This window comes from Perissodus microlepis, chromosome 5 (genome assembly GCF_051167445.1).
Source record: "Perissodus microlepis isolate ML-2025 ecotype Zambia chromosome 5, ASM5116744v1, whole genome shotgun sequence".
In the NCBI taxonomy this organism is placed as follows: domain Eukaryota; kingdom Metazoa; phylum Chordata; class Actinopteri; order Cichliformes; family Cichlidae; genus Perissodus; species Perissodus microlepis.
Window position 1 is genome coordinate 30,601,855 of NC_140465.1, and position 14,955 is coordinate 30,616,809.

General features: G+C 37.2%; 1 long non-coding RNA gene across 2 annotated transcripts; it reads right to left on the reverse strand.

The window, feature by feature from the left end:
• Positions 1-12,716: 12,716 nt before the first annotated feature.
• LOC146387606 (uncharacterized) lies at positions 12,717-14,418 on the reverse strand. Of its 2 annotated transcripts, none has more exons than XR_014800299.1 (4): positions 14,339-14,418; positions 14,121-14,178; positions 13,045-13,130; positions 12,717-12,938 (listed from the first exon to the last, which is right to left on the reverse strand). It is a non-coding gene; the product is annotated as an uncharacterized LOC146387606 (long non-coding RNA). The 2 variants fall into 2 exon arrangements; XR_014800300.1 differs by having other exon boundaries at positions 14,121-14,233; positions 14,339-14,410.
• Positions 14,419-14,955: the final 537 nt, after the last annotated feature.

Here is a 14,955-nt window from a genome sequence, read left to right on the forward strand (position 1 = left end):
TATCGATACAGTATTACATAAATATTATAATGTTTGTGATGATACAATTATTCATTTTAACATAATATGAATATGTCTTGTCATAATATTAATGATATAGCCACCATACACTATTATGAGGGCTCATAAAGAGTTACAAGGTTAACTAGCTTTAGTTATATTACTGTACTTTAGGTATAAAGCAGTTATATTGTCGGTTACTGTTACTTAAATTTTCTTGGAAAAGTACTATAGCCTAGTTTGAGTTATCCCATCTCTAATTTAAGAGAGGCATCTTGAACCTTGTCCTACTGGACAAGCAGGCTAATAATATGCTAGCATTTAGCTTCACAGGGTATTCAAACCATGCCTCAGCAGGGGCATACCACTTTATGCATTGCACCATTAAACATTCTATACAAACTTTTTCATAATTTTCCTCCTGGAACTAGAAACCATCAGGGGTTTGTGTCTCTCTAGATTAACTAAATTTCAAACTCAGTTATTTTTCTAGAGTTATTCTAGAAAAGAAAAACCACAAACAAAAAAATGTAAACAAAAGGAAAAAAAGAACCATGTTTTCCACCTCAGCTTTAATACAAATCTGTTTGACATCATTACTTCTGTTATTTGTTTAGTTGTGCTGTAGTTCACCTTTCTTGAAATCCATTACACAAAATTTTTACGCAACAGCGTTAACAGTGGAAATGATTATGTATTAGATGGATTAATTGGTGTAATCTCTACTGTAGCAGACAAAAAGGAGGTATTCCTCTGACCCACTTTGTTGTATAACGCACAAAAAAAGACTTCCAAGCTACAGCAATAAATCCCTGTTAGGCTATAATTAGGCCCAGCAAAGCTCTGAGCTAAATGCTAAAATGCTCACAATGACAGTCCTCACATGCTGATCTCTGGGTGATAACCATGTTCACCAACTTAGTTAAATGCATTCCGCTAAATAAAACTGAGGTTGATCCTGGAGGTATTTGGTCTTGAAACAAGTCTTAAAAATATTGATGAAAATACATGATTTTATACAAGGTCTGTGCTTAAGAGTTGTTTTTATTTTGTGTAACTACCTTTTTTTTAATTGTTGTTTTTCTTATCTCTGTTTAGTTTTAATTTGAATCTATAAATTCCCCACATGCCCTGTGGATGGTCTTTATCCTTCAAGCTTATGTCCCGTACCATAGGCCTGTTAGCTTGCGTGTCCTGCCCAGTATCTTCACTGTTCCTAGGAATGTGCTCTTCTTGACAGAGATCTCTGATGTCTTTCCTGGGATCTGCTGGAACCACTTGCCCAGTTTGGGGGTCACTGGCCCAGTGCTCCAGTTTCCCTTTGACCTCTTCATGATTCCCATTTGCCTGTGGGATTCCAAGGTAATTTTAACTGTCCAGCATTGCCTTATGGTAATGCAGTCCTTTAGTTCTGACTACCATCCCTCTCTTTGTTACAATGCAACTACACTTCTTCAGCCCGTATCGGTGGCAGTTTAACCTTCAATGTGTATTAGCAGAAAAAGAAAAGCCTAATAGCGGAGCGGTTTTGCTGGCTGTCCATATCCCCAGAAAAGTTATCATTATTATTATTTTTTCGCACAGAGGATCCATCTTCATTATCTGCTTGAAGATGAATCCTCTAGCTTAAAGCATTTACAGAATGTAAACTTTCCTGTTTATGTTTTTCTAACCACCTGTGACCTTACATTATGGCTTGGAATTACTGAGATATAACATATGGGTTTTTCCTTGTTAATTTCTGTGAACCTCTGTGATGTGTTTGAATCAGTATTTCAAACACAATACCACCCACTCACACATGAAGTAAAGGAGCGAAAAGCCCAACCCAAACCCATACAGTTTGTAAACTCTTTAAGAAAAGTACAGTTTTGTATATCGGCAATTTCTGAATAGCTCAAATGACAACAACTTTTATTTCGTAATACTTTCTGTGTTTCATAATGACTAATGAAGTCCGGCCTTGAAAATCAATGCATTGTAATACTGGGTGGTTTTCACACAATGGTAGTTTTAGGTATACAGTGACCCCTGGTGGTTCAAGTGTTAAAATCAGAGAATATAATTTTTTTTTATTAATATTTTAAATTACTGGTCCTGGCAGCAATCCAGGTGTTGTCAAGTTCAAACCTTTCCTATCTCATTATAATTCAAATGTCATCATTGTTTGACTAATTGGGTTAATGACCAATTAATTTTAGTCATCTGCTGGTATTCAGTGCACTCAAGACTCTCTTTACAATGCTATGACAGCATCACAAGGATTTATCCTGGCTTTACTAAATCCATTTGTCCATCAATGTCTAACATTGTAGCCCAATGAGGGCTATGCATAGTGGGGTAATAGCCAATAAAAGGACAACAAAACTGAATCAAAACCAGAAATGGTCTGATGAACCAGGTACATTGCCAAGGACATCATGGAAGAATAATTATGCTATGTGACTCAAGCTACAGTGAGTCCCCCGCTCATAGCCTACAGGATTTTCACTGTGTGCCATCATAAAGCAGATATACTACACAGTTGGAAATGCATTTTTGCATCTTATCTGTTCTCGGCTCATTTTCCGCTTGAGGAAGTTGGGAAAATTGACTTAGAATTGCTCCATGCAAAGTAGCTGCACTTTTCACTCACATGGTTAGATACAGGGCATTAGTGTGTAGCACAGGTACATCTGCCTTCCCACAATGGACCTCAAGTGTCCATGCTGAAAATAAAAATAACATCAACATCTAAGCTCTCATTAATGTTCTGAAGAGTGTAGCAAAAGTAGAATGCAGTTTAGAGCGAAAATAAAAAACGCTTTATATGCCAGAAGTGTTACCATGGAAACATTTCTTCAACATGTTTTTGTAGTTAATTAAAGCTTGATGCAGATTTATAAACAGATTTCTACATTGCATTTTATTTCAACAGCCCACTCTATACTGTAGTGTCAGCATAGTTATTAAATTAAAATCCTGAATGCATCACTGCACATAAATATGTACCAGTTTTGTGTGAAATGTGTATGTGCTTGTCCTTTTTACATTAAAAGTGGTAGCGTGCAACACAGCTACATCCATCATAATAATTTCACATTTTTCAGAAAATAAAAATGTTAATTTGAAGCCAAACACGAAGTAAACAACTTTTTGAGGAACTGAAGAACCCTGTAATGCAATTCTATTTGCATTTCATACATCTGTTTCCATGACAGGTACATACAATCTTTTATTTTTGCCTCCGAGAACTTCCTCTGAATGCTAATTCTACCTTACCGTCAAAAGCTTTGTCAGTAATGGTATGAAGCTGGACAGTCTGAAAAAAAAAAAACTCCTAATAAATAATTAATTGGTGCCCCTGCACTTAGGGTGTAATTTACCTCACCATTTCACAGTTATTTTATTAAGGCCTGGTGCTCGCTGGCCAGTGAAGTTAGAATTCATGAAATATTCATCAGCGAAAAGAGGCATGAGACAACAGCTCATAGCCTGAGGATTTATTTGGAAAAAACAACAATGACATCAACAAATCTCTTGTAAAATCCTGGCTTGCTTCACAGCTTCTCCAGCCTGTGCATGGCGGATTTGTGGCAACCTTTCTGCAAGAGGCCAAATGGCTCCAGAAGAGCTGTTCTCATACCTCATAATGCCAAGGTGGCCTCCAGGGAATGAGGCAGCTGACTGGTGGTGCACAGGAGGAAACCAGTGAACGGACACCATGCTCATATGTATCTGTAGTTCTTTATGAGCCAAGAAGGACAGGGCATTTTTACACATTCAGAAATAGATTGCTGGTACTAATAGCAAGGAGTAGACAAGCAAAGAATCATTTTGGGTTGAGACTTATATGCTTCACCTTTTTATAAGCTGTGTTTTCGAAGAGCCACATCTCTTACCCAATTTGACCTAATCCGAGGTTATCTGGCTCATAAAATATTTCACAGAACTAAAGTTTGAGTGATTAATAAATTTGATCATATATTGTAAAAGGAAAAAAAAAAAGCTTTTCCACATTCAGCTGCTTTGATCAAATCAAAGGCTGGTCTCTCAGTTTGTTCAGTAACTTGAAAATAAGATTTTTCTTTGTGCAGCCAACTGTGGCTTTATCACTGACTTGCACACATGAACATACCAGACCCTCTATACCAGAAACACCGCGGGCCACGACAGTGTTTTAATGCAGTGAACATCTGTATGCATGCAGGAAAGGTTTGGTAGGCAGGAGGGATGAAATATTCATCAGATGCTGTCTTTTGACAATGACATTACATGACAATGGACTCACTTTCAAATGTCTAAGGTGCACAAATCCGAAAGGGAACTTACCTTACATAATTTGTGCTTGTTTCATTCAGCGCTGAAGTGCCAAGTAGACACTTGAAATTCAACAGCACATTTAAATTTAGAGGTTAGTGAATTGGCATGATAACAAAAAAAAAAAAAAAACTGCCCTTGAAAAAGAGTAACCTACAGAGATAAAACACATTGTATGTAAATATGGGGAAAGAAGCCCATAAATATTTAATTTTCTGGCAATGTAGCACAGGAGATAAAAATAATGCTTCCTTCAAGTGAGAATCTCATTATGAAATCGAGGAAAAAGCCATTCGGTGTTATCAGATTTTCTATGAAGTCCAGCATTTCTTTTGAGAAGCACCATCTTTTATTTAAATGTCAGGATCTGGCTTTCTGGTGCGGGTGTTAGATGATGAGTCCAGCTTTCCTCAGCTTGCTGAGATCAGGGGGATGAGGTGGACCTGGGAATTGGATTTGACTGAAAAGGTCACTGTAAAAAATAGAAAAAAAAGATGCTACGTATTTGTTATAATAAGGATTCCCCCCCCCCCGGTGTAACATATCCCCTGTCAAGGATTGTTTCTTTGCAGTGATAACAATCATACAGTAACTTTAAATCCATTACATATCTGATGCCATCAAACAATAAGATGAATCTCACTCAATCTCATCGATTTTCTTAAAGTCAAAACTTCACCTTAATATATAATGAGCCATTTAGATTTAGTCAGCCCTAAAAAAGCTTTGTTAGCCCAATAATTTAGCACAGAGGTTTCTGAAGGCTGGTGCTAGATGTGTTAGTGCTACAGAGGAAATCTATTTATGATGAGTAAAAATCACTAAAAAAGATTCTCAAATGCAGAAAAACACCTGGGAAAAACATTATCTCTGAAACAACCAAGTATTACCAGTGGCACTGCCTGTGAGCTGCTGAAATAGAGAATCTAAGAAAAAAAAACCACTAACTGCTAAAAAACAAATTTCTCCTCTTCCAAGAGCCTGACTAGGCTTTTAAAACTAAAATGAGCTATACAGTATATAAGATATGTCCATTAAACATTAGCCTGTAAATTGTATGGAGACTGACAAAAAACAGCTGCTGATTGCAGCTGTTTATTCAACTCCAGAAATACAGGTTTGGGTGTATATTTATTCTGTCTTTGAAAATGATTTGAGACAGGAAAGCTAAATACTCCTTAATATTTGCAGCTATAAATTTGAAATGTTTAAACCCCGTAAAAAAATATGGACTGAAGACAAATACTTTTATAATGGCAGCTTGATTTTCAGGGAAGGGACTCATCTGGATAATGGAAAGGGGCATCAGTAGTTGGGCCCTTTTGCAGATCTTGCAGATGCAAATGTTGCAGCTGACTTATCAGACTGGCCAATATTTTCACATCTTCTGTTTTCTATTTTTAATGAACCTACACAAACTGTAGCCCTGTTTCCATTTTAGCTGACAACAATGGTAACTGGCGTCCCCTTCAGCTTCTGTAACCCAGATGCACTTCTGAAAAACCCTGGCTGTAAAAACCTAATTTTTGAGTTACTGTTGGTGTACCAGCTTCAAGCAGTCTGGTCATTCTCTTATGACCTCTGAACAGCCACTCACAGTGTTTGTGTTAATGAGTGGTAGAACAGCTATGTGTAACAGAGTTAGAAAATAGCTTAATGAATTTCCTCAAAATTGATGTGCTTTGTGAATAGTTGGAGCCACCTGGTGGACGAATACCGCAACTGCAACTGTTAAGGTTCCAAATTGCTGCACAGTGCATGCCTCAGCAAAGGAAAAAAACTCCCAAGCTGGTGGTAGGTGCTTGTGAGCGATACTGTTGTCAATTTTGTATGTGTATTAATGAAAACATTCTTGTAGTGGTAATTGTCAACATGTATTTTGATTGTAAGCAGTACTAGCATGTATCCTGAAAGTTACAGACATTTTGATGCATGGGTAGTACCTTTATTCACGAGTAGCATTTTTAGTTAGCATGCTAAGCTAGTACTCGTTAGCTAGTCGGGTGCTTTTTAACTTGCACTCAGCTCTAATGTTTCTCTATGAGATTGTAATTGTTCTAATTCTTTTTAACAGAACTGAATGTTGCAGTTGCTTTGTACACTGTTAATGAAGACTGTGTGCTGTTTTCTTTGTACCAGGTAGGCGCTGTTAAGTATAAGTTTTAATTGATGCTGTTGTATAGGAAAAAAACAAAGACGAACAATGATGATTGTTTTATAATAGAAAAGCTGTTTTTATATGTTATTGTTGTTGTTGGTTAGGAAAAAGAGATATAATGTCTCTTATCACTCATTTATCACAAGGGGAAAAATAAATAAATAATACTGCTACTATACAATCACAGGTTTGGTTTCAGCTAGAACTTTTAAAAGAAAGACTTTGTTGATGTTGTGCTGTATAAATATATCTTAGTCATTTGTTAAGTGTTATGTTTGGAAAGAAAAAGGGAAAAAACTCCCAAGCTGGTGAACTGAATGTTGCAGTTGCTTTGCACACTGTTAATGAAGACTGTGTGCTGTTTTCTTTGTACCAGTTGCCAGAATAAAGAGGGAGCCCAGAGTAAGGGCAAGTCCAGCGTTGCAGTGCCGTCCTTTCTACATGGGCATATCACACCACTTACACGATAGACTCACAGAACAGCAACAGCTACATATGCCTAACAAAATCAGCATAGTCAAGTCAATTTTATTTATGTAACACTTAAAGCAACAGGTAACCTAAAGTACTTTCCAGGCACACCAGATTTGCTACCCAGGTCTCCAAGATCCCAATTACAAAACATGGAACTCCCATAAATAGTCGACATTATAAAATAATGACTGAAAAAGAAGTCAGAAAATAAGAAAAGAAAAAAAACCCACACACAACTGAGTCCTAACAATGTAAAAACAGTCATTTAAAAGAGAAACAGAAAATAGAGAGCTTAACCAAACCATGAGCAAACTCAGATGTGATTAAAAGTATTTGACAATAGGTAGTTGTTTAGAGCTGATTTAAAATTGTCAGTTGCTGAACAGGTTCTTATATAGGAAGGCAGAATATTCTAGAGTGTAGGGACAATAACAGTATAACCTGGTTGCATTCATTTTAGGTGAGAAAGGGGCACAGAGAGAAATTGTTGGAATGAGGACCTCAAAAGAAAAATACAGAGTTAAAATATCTGTAAAATACTATAGAGCTAAGCCACAAAGGGCTAAAACCCCCCACAAATAATTAAAGTTTCAAATCTATTAAAAACTTCATAAGTAGCCAGTACAGCTGAGTTAAGACAGGAGTGATGTGCTGTTTTTCTGAACAATTCCAGTCCAGCAACTGCATTTTGAGTCATCTGCAATTGAGAAAGTGGAACTGGGCCATCCTATGAAAAGGGAGTAATACAAGCATGGATAACGTCTAAATCCTTTAGTGACAAATCTGGCTTTAATAGCAATGGCTTTGCAACATTCTTGATTTGATTGTTAAGAGTTAACCCCTAATGCCTCATGTATTATATTTGATGTGAGTTTTATTTTATTTTTTTTTATCGTCAGTGTGTTGCACAAACATTTTTAAGCAATAAATTGCAAAAAAATGCTGGCTTTGAAAAATATGATAGAAAATAAAACTCATATATAAAATCCTATTTTATTTATGTATTTTGTTCAAAGGCTCTATAACAACTCCATTTACCAAAAATAATAATAAAAAGAATATTTCTGCCAATTATTTCATTCATTCAGTTCAGGCTTTAATGGGTTATAAGGAATTATACATAAAGACCTCAAGAGTTTTAACTGCAGTTTGAGAGTAAGTACCCCAGTGAGGATGTTTGTAGAGGCTAGGGGCGCAAATAAAACAAGTTCAGTTTTGCTTTAGTCATTGGTTTAATCATTTAGTAGAAGGGATTTTTTTTGTTTTTTTGGTCATCTAGAATTTCAGCTTATTCAAAAGTCAAAGAGGATCCCTGTTAAGCTTTTGAATCAGTAACAGACTTAAGGTGACTTTGTTATGGCCTGTTTTCTTACATGTCAAAACAATTCTAACTCATTAGCTTAACCCATTAGGCAATCGAGAGGAGTTTTATAGAAAAATGTTTCTGCAGTGACTGCAGATCCTTGCACAATATGTTGTCTGTTATCTGAGGAAACTGAAAATCACTGAAGAATATTTAAACATTTTCTAACAACTTGAAACTTGTTCTCAGTACAAAGAAAAAAAACTGCATGTAGGCAATCTCCTGTTCCATGACTTAGTTTTAGCACCAAAGGCACTTCAATTAAAAGGTCATGCCCTGCTGGGTGGAGATGTCAGTGCTGATGCAAAGCTTGCATTCTGTCGTGCAATTGCAGTTCCAGTGAGCCCAGTGCCATCAGTACAAGTGGTTACTTGCCTTGTCATTGCTATAAGGAAAGTGTTTCTCTGACTTATAACAGCTAAGGTTTTATTAAAGGATAACTGAAAGAGCATAATAATGGTAATGTTCTGCAGTAGCACACATAAATATGTGTTTTAGTGTAGAGCGAGCAGCACAGTATGTGTAATAATTTTTTATAGCATTAACAGTTACAGTCTTTGTGACTACATTGCAGCATTAAATGGATGGAATAGTTGTGGTAATATATCATTATAGTATATAGTAATATTTGTTCAAATACGTTGAACAGTGATGTTAACCTGAGTAAAAACTTTCTCCTTACTGTAAGTGAATGTACGTATACGGCTAACATGTAACGGTCTGTCTCCCTCCTGTGGTCACTGATGCCTCTTCTGTGCTGCATTGCACCAGGTCAAAATACTTGGTCATACAAGGATTTGTCACCTGTCCCATTGCTGTGTCTGTTGCTGGAAAACTGACTTAAGAAACTAATATTTACATCCCCATGCTGCTGACCTTTGGCTTTTCTTTTCATATTTTTCAAACGATGGGCTCAGGAACAGATTAACCTTTGAGTATGGTGTTTTAACAAATCTTTTCTGCAGTCATTCGAGAACCAACTACATTAAATGACATGTAAAACTAATACAGTTAGAAGAAAAACTGACTCATACAAGTAGACACTGTCACATTAGTATTGTCTGCAGGCAGAAAGCCAAGCTCATAACAACCCTCCATGTTATGAGTGTTGGCTCCCTGCAAGACAGCAAGATGTCAAAATAAAGGATAGCTGCTGGAAGTTATTATGCTCAATGAACTCCTTCTATACTAAAAAAGTAATAAGCAGCATTCAAAGTGTTGGATAAGCTTAAGAAAATGAATTAATGAATGGATGGATGAGTATTTTAGTTTTTTTTAAAGAAAACGTTTTATCCTTGCACTCTCTTCTGTGGTCTTATTTAAACATTCTTGGCTTGCTTGTTAATGTCAACCAGATCTCACCTGTTTTCATTTAAAATTTAACATCTGTAAACTCTGCTCTTGAGAATTTGACTTCTGTGTTGAAGTTGTTGTGTGTAGTTTATGGAAGAAATATAGTGTCATCAGAATTCAAGTATTTTTAGACATTGAATTTATAACACTGAATTTTTATCCTCCAAATTTCCCTGCAAAAAATTCACCTGCAAAAATTCGCCTGCAAAAAAATTCACCTGCAAAAGTGGTGAACTTGAATGACCCAAGCCAGAGCAATCAGCACTAGATCGAGTCGTGCGGCTCTCAGCCAATTAAATTACGCTGTTTGATCACATGACACCGTTAGCCAGCAGTGTGTCTCCTAAAAGAGAGCTGTTTAAAGGAGAGTGATTAAGTTTTTCTCCTAAATAGAGATCATTACAGAACGCCTAGTCCTACTTAAAATCCCATTTATTTTTATTTTATTTTATCATCTACTCGAACTAAGGAAAACGTTTGACTAACTCAAAGACAATTTCCACGCCTCCCCTGCCTGTCTGCAGAGGCAGTTTTGAATTTAGAAGCAGCAAGATGGAAGCGGCAAACCCTGGCGATTCTCCGGTAAGTATATTGTTTTTTATCTTCAAGTTTGTCTTTTGAAACGTTAATTTTATTTAAATCCGTTGCTCACGTATAAAGTACACAGACGGGGTCTTTGCTCAACTCGTCTGAGGCGTGTCTCACTAAGCGCTACATGCTAGCATCCTGCTAACCGAGCTACCCTTTACATGCTGTGCTTTAGAAAATAGGATACTCGTTAAAAAAAGTACTCCGCAGATATTGATAGATAGACGAACACTGCAAATATAATGTTGGAAACGAGAACGGCCTTTGGTGAAGGGGTAAAATACACCATGAATAAAGCCATAGAGTGAATGGCTGCCATGGTTGCAGAACGGCCTGATTTAATGACAAGAAAGGGGAAGAGTGAGGTGAAGTGAACCAAAGCCACAAAACACGGTCAGTCAAGGCGGCAAAAGGGCAGTGATCTGTCCGTCAGTATGAAGTTGGTGTGTGCTTTGGTGAACAAAAACTCCAGACCGGTAGCAGGAAGATGGGAGACTCGTGTTTCACTGGAATAGTGGTGAATTAAAACATCCTTTGTTGGGGACATTTAGGTGTAAATGCATCCATACAGGCAAGACAGAGGCAGACCAGACAGTGAAGAAAACAAGGCAAACATTAGAAATATTAAAACGGAAATATAGGATTAATATAACGTACAATTAGGGAAAATGTAAGGAACGCAATGTAAATGATATTGTAAAGTCATTAAAACAGCATACTCTGATTAAAAGAAACATGTAATTGGGTAGGATAATAATAATAAAAAAAAAATAAATGTACAAGATGGGTATGTATACTTGTACCCAGAATTTAACAACTATAAAGTTGTAGCATGTCAGTACCTTACCCCATCCATTATATCCACACTTTCAGAAAAGGATATGGTCAATATCTTTACAAATACTATCTAAACTTAAACGGGATATTCCCTCTGCTTCTTCTACTTCTCGTATACACCCTCAGGGTTTGTGATCAGCCAGCGGCTGATATGATCATTAATCCTGTAAAATAATATTCTTTCGGTTTATGAATCTGTTTGCATGGATTTCTTAATCCGTTTCCACTGTTAGCAGAAGTTGTGCATGCAGTTTTGGTGTGCTGCTCTCCAAGACTACAAGCTGCGTTAAAGTTGGAAGTAACTGGCCGATGTTCCACTGTTGAAGATCAGCTGTGCCCATTTGTTGCACATTGTGGGAATGGAGAAGTTGAGGCCCTTGCAGGCTACCCACAATTTCCCCAAACTGAGCGATTATACATCTTGCTTCCATATTTGTATCTTGTGTCACTAAAAATACATTTTATTTTAATTTTATACATTGATTAATGACCTGCAGAATCTCCTCATCATATTAAGTGATTCATAATTGTCACTTTATGCTTTCTCCATCTCTAAAGCGATGACATCCTTGCATTACATACTTTAGGTTCATTTTCTGCAGGCAGGTTTCTGACAGAGAACAGGCAGATTTACACTATAACATGCAGCGTTCTATAGATGGACACATAAAGAAATGAAAAATTACATGTGCTAACTTTCTAAACACTTTGTTACATTAATGATTAAGTAGATAAAACACATTTATGTCGGCCTTGGCTCATAGTTCTTGTCTTTAAATTAACTTTGTCTGTGTGTGTTTCAGGTACTGCACTCTCAAAGACTGAATGAACCACCATTGCAGCCATGGGTCACTGTGAGCATCACAGGGAAGGTTGAAGCCGCCCACTGCACCTGTAAGGCCGGAGTCGTGGAGACCTGCACCCACGTCACTGCTCTTCTGTTTAATGTAGAAGCAACAGTGTTGATCTGTGGCACAAGGACTGTTACAGATGAACCTGCATACTGGGTTTTGCTGGGTAATATGACCAAGATACAGCCAGAGGTTGGCCATAAGATAGACTCCTCTTCAGCTGCCCCAAAAAAGGCTCTTGATCAAAACAAACAGACCATCTGTAGTGACAGGTGAAAGGAGCCGTCCTCAAAGAAGAAAAATCCCACCTGATACTGTGGAGGAGTTGTCACTGCTATAATGCCATAATGTTTTATCTAGGGGTCTAGATTTATGCCTGTAGTACACTGCTGTGTAAATAATTTGCATTTACTGAGTGAGTATCACTGTTCAAAAATTGAATAAAGAAACTAATTTTTGCCTTTTTTTTTTTAATTAAAACCACTTTATAGAACATCACATCAGTTACAATGTAGAATCCATGTCACTGGAGCATTTTGATTCAATAAACAGTAAAAAGGTGAGCTGTGAAGACCAAGGACAAGTGCAGTTCACAGGTTTTCTATCTAAGGAATCCCAGAAGATTGCATGGTGTCATTGCCCAGCAGTTGTTCGCAGGACATATGGACTCAACCTCAACAATTCCTCACACTGAGCAGCATGAAGTGACAGTGCAGAGGAAAAGCTCCCCTTTAACAAGAAGAAACCTCCAGCAGAACCAGAACCCGGTTCAGTACCAGCAGCCATCTGGGTTTGGAGGAGAGAGACAGAGACACAGAACTACCAAAAGTATATTTTTATGTGATTGACTGTTGTTGTAATTCAAGCCCTGAGTGTAGAGCAGGTAAGATATAAAGTTGCATCCTAAATTCCATGCTCATGCAGAGTGTTTAGTTTATGACTTTTTCACCTGGTCATTTCTTGATGAACGGATGGTCTTTCAGGGTTGACCAAGCTGGTACCTTGACTCTGTTCTCTGCAAGATGTTGCAACAAACAAAATCATATGGAGACAATATTGGACACAAAATATATAACAATTTAGTTAAATGTAGCATTAACTCATAAGTCTTGCTAAAGTACCTTGTATTCTGATTCATCACAGCAGCAGTTCAGTTGGATGATGTCAGCAAGTGTCTTGCTAACTGAATAATTTCATCTTGCATAATCTGAAACAAACACAAAGACAGAAACAATTTAGATTTTATCGAACGTTAATTTATAAGGATTAATCATTTATTAGATACCAATATGAATATGTCTACCATAAAACTTGTGTGGAGCGAAGTTACATTCAATCAAGATGGTCTGGCATGCTACAACTTTATAGTTGTTAAATTCTGGGTACAAGTATACATACCCATCTTGTACATGTTTTTTTTTTTTATTATTATTATTATCCTACCCAATTACATGTTTCTTTTAATCAGAGTATGCTGTTTTAATGACTTTACAATATCATTTACATTGCGTTCCTTACATTTTCCCTAATTGTATGTTATATTAATCCTATATTTCCGTTTTAATATTTCTAATGTTTGCCTTGTTTTCTTCACTGTCTGGTCTGCCTCTGTCTTGCCTGTATGGATGCATTTACACCTAAATGTCCCCAACAAAGGATGTTTTAATTCACCACTATTCCAGTGAAACACGAGTCTCCCATCTTCCTGCTACCGGTCTGGAGTTTTTGTTCACCAAAGCACACACCAACTTCATACTGACGGACAGATCACTGCCCTTTTGCCGCCTTGTCTGACCGTGTTTTGTGGCTTTGGTTCACTTCACCTCACTCTTCCCCTTTCTTGTCATTAAATCAGGCCGTTCTGCAACCATGGCAGCCATTCACTCTATGGCTTTATTCATGGTGTATTTTACCCCTTCACCAAAGGCCGTTCTCGTTTCCAACATTATATTTGCAGTGTTCGTCTATCTATCAATATCTGCGGAGTATTTTTTTTTTAACGAGTATCCTATTTTCTAAAGCACAGCATGTAAAGGGTAGCTCGGTTAGCAGGATGCTAGCATGTAGCGCTTAGTGAGACACGCCTCAGACGAGTTGAGCAAAGACCCCGTCTGTGTACTTTATACGTGAGCAACGGATTTAAATAAAATTAACGTTTCAAAAGACAAACTTGAAGATAAAAAAACAATATACTTACCGGAGAATCGCCAGGGTTTGCCGCTTCCATCTTGCTGCTCCTAAATTCAAAACTGCCTCTGCAGACAGGCAGGGGAGGCGTGGAAATTGTCTTTGAGTTAGTCAAACGTTTTCCTTAGTTCGAGTAGATGATAAAATAAAATAAAAATAAATGGGATTTTAAGTAGGACTAGGCGTTCTGTAATGATCTCTATTTAGGAGAAAAACTTAATCACTCACCTTTAAACAGCTCTCTTTTAGGAGACACACTGCTGGCTAACGGTGTCATGTGATCAAACAGCGTAATTTAATTGGCTGAGAGCCGCACGACTCGATCTAGTGCTGATTGCTCTGGCTTGGGTCATTCAAGTTCACCACTTTTGCAGTTGAATTTTTGCAGGCGAATTTTTGCAGGTGAATTTTTTGCTGGTGAATTTTTTGCAGGGAAATTTGGAGGATAAAAATTCAGTGTTATAAATTCAATGTCTAAAAATACTTGAATTCTGATGACACTATATTTCTTCCATAGTAGTTGGCTAGCTGCTGCTGGAAGGCTGTGCTGCTAGGCAAAACGAGTCCAATGGCCAATCAAAAAAGCATGATATGCAAATATGTAGATTCATATTGTAGATTCAGTAAGTTGGTGTAATGTTTGGATGTGTATTACATCACCTCAGCTGCTGAGTAATTTAAGAAAGTCTTTTAAGCTATGGGTGCTTATTGCAACTTTATATTTTTATAGTGCACACAGTTGTTAGCTTGGCTATCAGCAATCTGACATTTACAAAAAAAATAAATAATTCTAACTAAACAATCAGCTGTAATAAAAGTACCTACACAACAGGAAGCTGGTTGAT